Raw genomic sequence first — 10,842 nt, 5'->3', positions numbered from 1 at the left:
TGGGTATTCCAGGAAAAAACTTATTTTTTTGTCAAAATATATAGAAAAATTGGGTCTCAGTCATGAATATTAGATACAAATTAATTAATTTATAATATGATATTCGTAATATTTGTCTTTTGGCCCACAGGGCCCTTGTGGGTCAGCAGAAATACACTGATATAGAATTAATTAGTCTATACATAAAATATTCAATGCATACAATATGGCAAATATTATTTAAAACAAATAAAATACAATAAATGAAAAATCCTGTGTCCACACAGTCTGTAGAAATAATGCAGGTAGATAATGTGAATAAATATCTCAGTTGTGGCAATAATTCCAGATGATTTAACTACAATTATGGTGTCTGTAGATATTGGGGAGATTTATCAAAACCTGTCCAGAGGAAAAGTTGCCCAGTTGCCCATAATAACCAATCGGATCGCTTCTTTCATTTTTAACAAGGCCTCTGCAAAATGAAAGAAGCAATCTGATTGGTTGCTATGGGCAACTGGGCAACTTTTCCTTTGCACAGGTTTTGATCACCCCCATTGTCTCTAGTGGATACAGCGATTGATACAATAGTAACTGGGCAACAGATGAAACAATTTGTAACCTTATATGAGGTTGTGATTCTAGTTCTCTGCACCACGCGCTACTAGAGACTTGGCGCTCTCAAAAAATGTGCAGCGGCGGTAATTATTTTTGGTTATAGTATTTGAAATGCAATATAGTAAAAGTTGGTACCTTGTTGTATGCTGGGTTGGTCGCCGGACGGGTCCCGATTTCACAAGCAGTAACAGCGCTGCTAGAGACACGATGTCTCACAGGTATGCAGCGGAGATGGTGTATAGTGGAAGCGCTTCTCACATGATAAATCATTTTTAGTTGGTACCTCTATTGTGTTGTCCTGATCGTCAGCCGGTCACAATCCCTGGGCAGAGCTGTTAGAGACTTGGCCACGTAGTGGATGGCACGTAGTGTCCTGTGATGATTAGCAGGTGCCGTGGGTCTTTGTGTATCGCTGTATCCTTGTGGGATTTTGGTGGATGACACTTAGGATAAATAGTAGTTTAAGGCTGGACGCATTTCAGGTCCTCCATAGGACCTTTCTTCAGCAGCTCAACATGTAATTACTGAAGAAAGGAGTAGTCTCCTGAAACGCGTCTAGCCCTAGTGTTTTTACCTGAATCCCCAGGATTATACCATAGATCACCAACTGCCCTTTAGAGCCTGATACGGACTATCTACAACACAGAGACTGCCATCACTGGCCAAATTAGCACCTTTTTTCTTTCTACTGAGCGCACTCTGCCTCACACAGGATTGGAGCCGGACCAACGAGGACGCCGAACCCACTTACCTCTGCGAACACACTCCTGCTCCTGTGCGCTCGCTGGGTGAGACGGTCTGCCTGGCAAGCGGCACCCCACACAGCTGGAAGTGTCGGCAGCAGTGCGAGCAAAGAAGACATTGCACCAGGCTGTTGCCCAACTGGACAGGGTGAGAGGGACATAGTCCCACCGCTATTTCTTCACAGGACCCTATGGACGTAACTGCATAACAAACCTGCAGATTATATTTTTACTTACAGGACTGTACATATTGATACACCATATTGCTGTGCCCTTCTTTTACAGGATGCATAACTTCTGCACTTATTTATTGTACGTGTAACGTATTGGAACGGTATTTTCCACATGACCAGTGCAGCCACATATTACTGTGCCTCATATTACACCGTATATCTGTGTTGACAGTTTTTGCACCTGAATGTCTATGCATATCCATGAACTTTGATCTATAGGACAATATATGCACCATCTGGGGATTCAGAATTGACGTTTTATTTTTGCATATTTTTTGCACATTTTATTTATTTATATTGAATTTATCCTATTTATTATATCTTATTTTTCATTTTTGGAGGGGAATCGCAAGGGCCCTGCGTTACCCCCCACCAGCTCATATCCACCCTTTTTGTATTTTATCTAATTTTTTTCATTAAATTCAAATAATTTTCACTCTATGGTCTAATCTCTCTTTTTTGCTCACCTCTATTATCTGATTCCCACCTCTTCCCATTTCCCCTCTCCTCTCCCTCCTCCCCTTTGCCCCCCCCCTCCCCCCCTCACTAGATCACTTGAGGATTGTTACCTTATTTTTCACACATCAATTTTTATAATGAGGTCATTTGTGGTGTATTTCTAATATGAAGACCCTTCAAATCCACTTAAAAACTGAACTGGTCCCTGAAAAATTCCAATTTTGAAAATTTTGTGAAAAATTGGAAAATTGCTGCTGAACTTTGAAGCCCTCTGATGTCTTCCAAAAGTAAAAACATGTCAACTTTATGATGCAAATATAAAGTAGACATATTGTATATGTGAATCAATATATAATTTATTTGGAATGTTTGTTTTCCTTTACAAGCAAGGTAAGGTTATAAAAATGGCAAATGTAAAATTTGTTCATCAAATTTTTGAATTTTTCACCAAGAAATGATGCAAGTATTGACAAAAAATTACAACTAACATAAAGTAGAATGTGTCACGAATAAAGATCTCGGAATCAGAAAGAAAAGTAAAAGCATCCCAGAGTTATTAATACTTAAAGGGGTACTCCAGTGGAAACCTTTTTATTATTTTTTTTTTTTTTTTAATGAACTGGTGCCAGAAAGTTAAACAGATTTGTAAATTACTTCCATTAAAAAAATCTTAATCCTTTCAGTACTTTTTAGCAGCTGTTTGCTACAGAGGAAAATCTTTATTTTTTTAATTTCTTTTTTGTGTTGTCCACAGTGCTCTCTGCTGACACCTGATGCCCGTATCAGGAATTGCCCAGAGCAGGAGAAAATCCCCATAGCAAACGTATGCTACACTGGACAGTGCCTGATACGGACAGAGGTGTCAGCAGAGAGCACTGTGGACAACACACAAAAGAAATTCAAAAAGTAAAGAATTTTCACTGTGGCATACAGCTGCTAAAAAGTACTAAAAGGATTAAGATTTTTTAATATAAGTAATTTACAAATCTGTTTAACTTTCTGGCACCAGTTAATTTAAAAAAAAAAAAGAAAAGTTTTACACTGGAGTACCCCTTTAACCCCTTAAGGACCCAGCCATTTTACACCTTAGGACCCGGCCATTTTTTGAACATCTGACCACTGTCACTTTAAACATTAATAACTCTGGAATGCTTTTAGTTATCATTCTGATTCCGAGATTGTTTTTTCGTGACATATTCTACTTTAACATAGTGGTAACATTTTGTGGTAACTTGCATCCTTTCTTGGTGAAAGATCAATGCATTTTTTTCCGTTTTGCCGTGGATTTTTGGGTAAAATGACTAATGTCACTGCAAAGTAGAATTGGTGACGCAAAAAATAAGCCATCATATGGAATTTTATGTGCAAAATTTAAAGCATTATAATTTTTAGAAGGTGATGAGGAAAAAATGAAAATGCAAAAACGGAAAAACCCTGCATCCTTAAGGGGTTAATAACTTACTTTTCATTCTGATTCCAAGATTGTCTTTTCATGACGTATTCTACTTTGTTAGTGGTAAATTTTCGTCAATACATGTAGACCCAATTTTTTTATTTTTACAAGGGGTAAAAGGAGATAATTTATACTTATATTTGTAGCCCAATTTCTCTCGAGTAAGCACATACCTCATATGTCTATGTAAATTGTTCGGCGGGCGCAGTAGAGGGCTCAGAACCGAAGGAGCGACAAGGGGATTTTGGAGAGTACGTTTTTCTGAAATGGTTTTTGGGGGGCATGTTGCATTTAGGAAGCCCCTATGGTGCCAAAACAGCAAAAAAGAAAACCACATGGCATACCATTTTGGAAACTAGACCCCTTGAGGAACGTAACAAGGAATAAAGTGAGCCTTAATACCCCACAGGTGTTTCACGATTTTTTTTTTTTTTTCCGTTGGTCAAAACCGCTGTAACAATCAGCCACCCCTGTGCAAATCACCTCAAATGTACATGGTGCACTCTCCCTTCTGGGCCTTGTTGTGCGCCCCCAGAGCACTTTGCGCCCACATATGGGGTACTCGGGAGAAATTGCATTACAAATTTTGGGGGCTTTTTTCCCTTTTACCTCTTGTCAAAATGAAAAGTATAGGGCAACACCAGCATGTTAGTGTAAAAAATAAAAAATTTTACACTAACATGCTGGTGTAGACCGCAACTTCACCTTTTCATAAGGGGTGAAAGGAGAAAAAGCCCCCCAAAATTTGTTAGGCAATTTATCCCGAGTACAGCGATACCCCATATGTGACCCTAAACTGTTGCCTTGAAATACGACAGAGCTCCAAAGTGAGAGCGCCATGCGCATTTGAGGCCTGAATTGGGGATTTGCATAGGGGTGGACATAGGGGTATTCTATGCCAGTGATTCCCAAACAGGGTGCCTCCAGCTGTTGCAAAACCCCCAGCATGCTTGGACAGTCAACAGCTGTCCGACAATACTGGAAGTTGTTGTTTTGCAACAGCTGGAGGCTCCATTTTGGAAACAGTGGTGTACCAGACGTTTTTCATTTTTATTGGGAAGAGGAGGGGGGCTGTGTAGGGGTATGTGTATATAACAAGAACATGAAAACAAGCACTACTGTGTGGGGTATGAGCAAGTCAATGAGTATTAGGAATGTATGGTATTGCCCAAAATTGGGTATTCATGTAAAAGAGAATAAATATATATATCCACCTCAACCCCTAGCCACGTAGGCAAAACAGCCTCTTTGTTAGACTCCTAGTAATAATGAACCCAAAGAAAAAAGGAGCTACTCAAATATTATAAGTGAAATATAAAATATAAACTTTATTTAATAATATTATTAAAAACATAGTGCAATATGTTAAAATAGGAGGAATACGGCAGACAGGCGGCATACCTGGGACAATGGCAATAAATGTGCAAATACTGCTAAATCTCATTAAATTTATGTATACAATTACTGAGGCAAGGGGGTACAGTAGATACATATGCTGGCAATTCCAGTTAAAGTGCAAGTGCAAACAGGATAAGGCCTAAGCATTAATCATATAGTGACAAATAAGTAACATATACATACCGCAGTAATATAGAGAAAGTACTGCAAGTCCCAGGATGCCGCCACCCCTACACGTGTTTTGGTCTGCTGACCTTCGTCTGGGGGTGACGGCATCCATGAAATAGTGGCTATTTATGTGCCCAAGGACCAATCAGGAATGGCTCCGGGCGGAAGTAGTAGGTAAAGAATCGCCTTACCTGGTCCAAAACATTGGCACACACTCTCTGCATCATCCCCGACGTTCGCGCCGCGAGCCAGCGCGTCAAGTGATGGTCACGTGTAGGGGTGGCGGCATCCTGGGACTTGCAGTACTTTCTCTGTATTACTGCGGTATGTATATGTTACTTATTTGTCACTATATGATTAATGCTTAGGCCTTATCCTGTTTGCACTTGCACTTTAACTGGAATTGCCAGCATATGTATCTACTGTACCCCCTTGCCTCAGTAATTGTATACATAAATTTAATGAGATTTAGCAGTATTTGCACATTTATTGCCATTGTCCCAGGTATGCCGCCTGTCTGTGCCGTATTCCTCCTTTTTTTAACATATTGCACTATGTTTTTAATAATATTATTAAATAAAGTTTATATTTTATATTTCACTTATAATATTTGAGTAGCTCCTTTTTTCTTTGGGTTCATTCGGGTATGTGTATATGTAGTGTTTCTTACAAAATTTACTGCATCGCAAACTTGCAGCCTGATACTCACTGTAAGCCCCCTGCCCATGTGAATGTACTCTGTACATTCACAGGGGGTGGGGGGACCGCCAGCTGTTGCAAAACTACAACTCCAGTGCATGCTGGTAGTTATAGTTTTGCAACAGCTGGAGGCACACGGGTTGGGAAACACTGAGTTAGGAAACAGACAATGTTTCCCAACCAGTGTGCCTCCAGTTGTTGCAAAACCACTACTCCCAAACATTCTCAGGCATGCTGGAAGTAGTAGTTCGGCAACATCTTTAGAGCCAGATGTTGCCCAACTACAACTCCCAGCATGCTTGGAGTTGTAGTTTTGCAACATCTGGAGGACTACAGTTTGCAGACCACTAATACAGTGGTTACCAATCTGTGCCCTTCCAGATGTTGCAAAACTACAACTCTCAGTATGCCAAAACTGTCCAGGCATGCTGGGAGTTGTAGTTCTGCAACATCTGAAGGGCCAGATGTTACAGAACTACAACTCCCAGCATGCCTGGATAGTAAGGGCATGCTGAGGATGTGTAGTTTTGCAACATCTGGAAGGGCACAGTGGTCTCCAAACTGTGGACCTCCAGATGTTGCAAAACTGCAATTCCCAGCATTCCCAGACGCCAAGGGCTGTCTGGGCATGCTGGGAGTTGTAGTGTAAGGGGACCAGATGGAGCAGTCCAGATCGCTTTACGTTGTTCTGGACTGCTGCAAAGGTCCCGCGCCACCGCCGAAGATCAACTCACCTGTCGCCACCGCCGCCGTCTCCGACGCCGGGATCCTGGTCTTCAGGGATGAGGTAAGTACCGGGGCCAGGCCCCAGCACTCCCCTGTCCCCCGCCGCGTCCTCCGGTCTTCCTCCTGTCCTCTCCGGACTTCCAGGGGCCAAGCAGGGCGGGAGGAAGTAACCGCCCCCCCCCCCCCCCCCCCTGCGATTGGTCGGTTAGCTAACTGACGGATTGCAGGGGATAGGAGGAGGTGGCAGGCTTGCATCCTCGCTCCTCTACTTTAGCATGGTCCTGGCTGTCTGTGACAACCGGAATCATGCAAAATTACCGGGCGGTCGGGTCCCATAGACCCGATCAGCCCGGTATCGCCGCAGATCGCAGGGGCCATTTCCCTCGCAGCCCACATGGCCCCCCTTGCAGCCTACATGGCCCCCCTCGGCGTTTGCTCTGGATGCCTGCTGAAGCATTTCAGCAGGCATCCGCTTCCGATCTCTGCCCTGGGTCCTGAACATGTTAAAGTGACAGTGGTCAGATGTGCAAAAAACGCTCTGGTCCTACAGTGAAAATTGGCTTGGTCCTTAAGGGGTTAAAATGTAATAGAAAAAACGGCCACTAGGTGGCTCTCTTCTGTTCCCTTCCACAATTATTACAGCGAGTTTGGTCTCCTACCGGCCTGGCAGAAGACCAAACCCAGGAAGAGTTTCTCTGCACTAAGCTTGATTGACAGCTGCACAGAGCCTCACTGTAAGCTGCACAGACTGAAAGCTACACAGAGCCTCACTGAAAGCTGCGGAAGTGGTCCCCCAGCAGGCTTCAGTGATGTTATGCCTGCTGGGGAACACCCACTTTCTCCTGCTGGGAGATTGCACTATGTGAACAAGAATAAAGGTATGATACGAAGCTTTTTAAAGCTCTGAAATTTGTGGGAGGAGTGTTAGGAGTAGTTAGGGAACATAGCTTGAGTTAGTTTAGAAAAGTTTATTTGGTGACAGAAACTTTTTAAGGCCAAAATGGGCTGAGCCCTTTAACCCCTTCATAATTTTTTTTCTGGCTCACGTTTTTTTCCTCCTTACCTTCTAAGACCCATATATTTTTACTTTTTGACTGACAAAGTTATATTAGAGCTTATTTTCTGCGTGGCAAGTTGTACTTTCCAACTGATGCACTTTTTTTTTTTTTTTTTATCATGTATTAACAATGTATTACCAAGCCAGAAAAAAATTATATGTAGGGCTAAATTGAAAAAATATGAAATTGCCCAATTTTGTACATTTTGCAAAGTTCACAATACGGTAAATCTGACATGCCATATTTATTCTATGGGTGAGTACAATTCCAATGATACCAAACTTTAATAATTTTTATTTTCTTTTATGGTTTAAAAAAAAAATTAGACATTGAAAAATAAAAAATAACTTTGTTCATTACCATGTTCTCAACCCTATAACCCTCAACCCTATAATTTTTATTTTTCCATCTAAGGAACTGTGCTAGGGTTTGTTTGTTTTTGTGCCATGAGAATGTAGTTTTTACCGTCCCAATTTTGTCTAGTTCTGGCTTTTTTGATCACTTTTTATAAAAAATTTTTGGGGGGATATAATGTAACGAAAAATCTGCAACTTTGGCATTTTGAATTTTTTTTGCATTTACGCCATTCACTGTGCAGGATCATAAACATAATAATTTAATAGCTCTGACAATTACACACGGCCATACCAAATATGTGTATTTTTTCTTTTTTGTTTAAGAAATGAGAAAAGGGGGGTAATTTGAATTTTTATTAGGAGAGGTTTTTTTTTAATTTTTTTTTTCACTTTTTTTTCCTGGCCCCCCTAGGGCCCTATCGTAAGCCATCATCGGATGGCTTACATAGATCAATGTAATGCTATTGCATTACATTGATCCAATAAATTTGTGCTCGATTGCTAAGGGCGACCAAAGGGAGCCTTAACCCCTTAAGGACCCAGCCCATTTTTACCTTAAGGACCCGGGCATTTTTTGCACATCTGACCACTGTCACTTTAAGCATTAAAGGGGTATTCCAGGAAAAAAAATTTTTTATATATCAACTGGCTCCACAAAGTTAAACAGATTTGTAAATTACTTCTGTTAAAAAAAATCGTAAACCTTCCAATAATTATCAGCTGCTTAAGTTGAGTTGTCCTTTTCTGTCTGGCAACAGTGCTCTTTGCTGACATCTCTGCATGTCTCGGGAACTGCACAGAGTAGAAGAGGTTTGCAAAGGGGATTTGCTTCTACTCTGGACAGTTCTCAAGACAGGTGTCATCAGTGAGCACTTAGACAGAAAAGAACAACTCAACTTCAACAGCTCATAAGTACTGAAAGGATTAAGATTTACAAATCTGTTTAACTTTCTGGAGCCAGTTGATATATATATATATATATATATATATATATATATATATATATATATATATAAAAAAAAGTTTTTTTTCCTGGACCACCGCTTTTAACTCCTTAACCCCTTAAGGACCGTTTTTTCGTTTTTGGCTCCTTGCCTTTAAAAAATCATAACTCTTTAAATTTTGCACCTAAAAATCCATATGATGGCTTATTTTTTGCGCCACCAATTCTACTTTGTAATGACGTCAGTCATTGTGCCCAAAAATCTACAGTGAAACAGAAAAAAAAATCATTGCGAGACCAAATTGAAAAAAAAAACGCCGTTTTGTAACTTTTGGGGGCTTCCGTTTCTATGTAGTACATTTTTCGGTAAAAATGACACCTGATATTTATTCTGTAGGTCCATACGATTAAAATGATACCCTACTTATATAGGTTTGATTTTGTTGTACTTCTGGAAAAAATCATAACTTCATGCTGGAAAATTAATACGTTTAAAATTGTCATTTCTGACCCCTATAACTTTTTTTTATTTTTCCGTGTATGGGGCGGTAGGAGGGCTCATTTTTTTGCGCCGTGATCTGAAGTTTTCAACGGTACCATTTTTGCATTGATAGGACTTATTGATCGCTTTTTATTCATTTTTTCATGATATAAAAAGTGAACAAAAATGCACTATTTTGGACTTTGGAATTTTTTTGCGGCTAAGGAGAGAGAGGCCTGCAGCAGCAGCAAGTGCCGGTAAGTGGCTGCTGGCCTGCTGCCATACATGATGGGGATGTAGTCCTGAACTGTGAGTCTACATTATGTAGGCTCACAGCTCAGGACTACATCCCCATCATGTATGATTGTGACTGTCTATTATATGTAGGCTCGCAGCTCAGGACTACATCCCCAGCATGTGTGATTGTCTATTATATGTAGCCTACATATAATAGACAGTCACAATCATACATGATCGGAATGTAGTCTTGAGCTGTGAGCCTGAGCATGTGTGGTGTGGTCAGGGCATACTGGGAGTTGCATGCTGGGAGTTGCAGTTACAACTCCCATTATGTTGCACTATACTATAATATAGGTTATATGGTGCTACATACTGGGGGGAGCTGTAGTTTCGGTTCAGCTGCAGAGATATAGGCTGGAATCTGGATCAAGAAATTTCCTTGATCCAGATTCCAGCCTATATCTCTGCAGCTGACCCAAAACTACAGCTCCCCCCAGCATGTAGCACCATATAACCTATATTATAGTATAGTGCAACATAATGGGAGTTGTAGTTTTGGTCACCATATATTGTATCAGGGCATGCTGGGAATTGTAGTTGGTAACTGCAAATCCCAGCATTGCATTCCTTGAAGGAATGCAATGCTGGGAGGTGCAGTTACCAACTACAATTCCCAGCATGCCCTGATACAATCTATGATGACCAAAACTACAACTCCACACATCTTGCACTATATAGGAGTACAATTTAGATTATGGTGCAACATGCTGGGAGTCCTAGTTTTGGGTCAGCTGCAGACCCAAAACTACCACGTGCATGCTGCTCCAAGCTTGCTGGGTGCCGCATCACTTTTTCAACCAATCTGGTGCAAAAAAAAAAATTCTATTTGGAATATTCCCACCTCTGTGCCACCATCTTATAGTAAAAGCGTTCTTCTGTTTGCCAAGTAAAGAAAAACATGAGTTTTACCATTCAACTTACAATTTTTTTTTTCAAATCCACATAAAATGCCTCCCTATAAACAGCAGCAAACATACACACAAGTGGGAGGTCTAGTCAGGGCTGGTGCATGGATTTTTGACACTCTAGGCCAGTGATTCCCAACCGCGGTGCCGCGGCACACGTGTGTGCCTTCAGCACTGCCCGTGGTGCCGCGGGATTTTGCCGTGATTTTTTTTATTTATTATTATTATTATTATTTTTTTAAATGTCCCGCCCCGGCCTGACGGCGCAGGGGGGAAGGGAAGTCTGCGTGCGCAGTGCGCACACAGCGTCCCCCTGCGCCTCC

This window comes from Hyla sarda, chromosome 2 (genome assembly GCF_029499605.1).
Source record: "Hyla sarda isolate aHylSar1 chromosome 2, aHylSar1.hap1, whole genome shotgun sequence".
Lineage (NCBI taxonomy): Eukaryota > Metazoa > Chordata > Amphibia > Anura > Hylidae > Hyla > Hyla sarda.
This window is presented reverse-complemented; position numbering follows the sequence as displayed.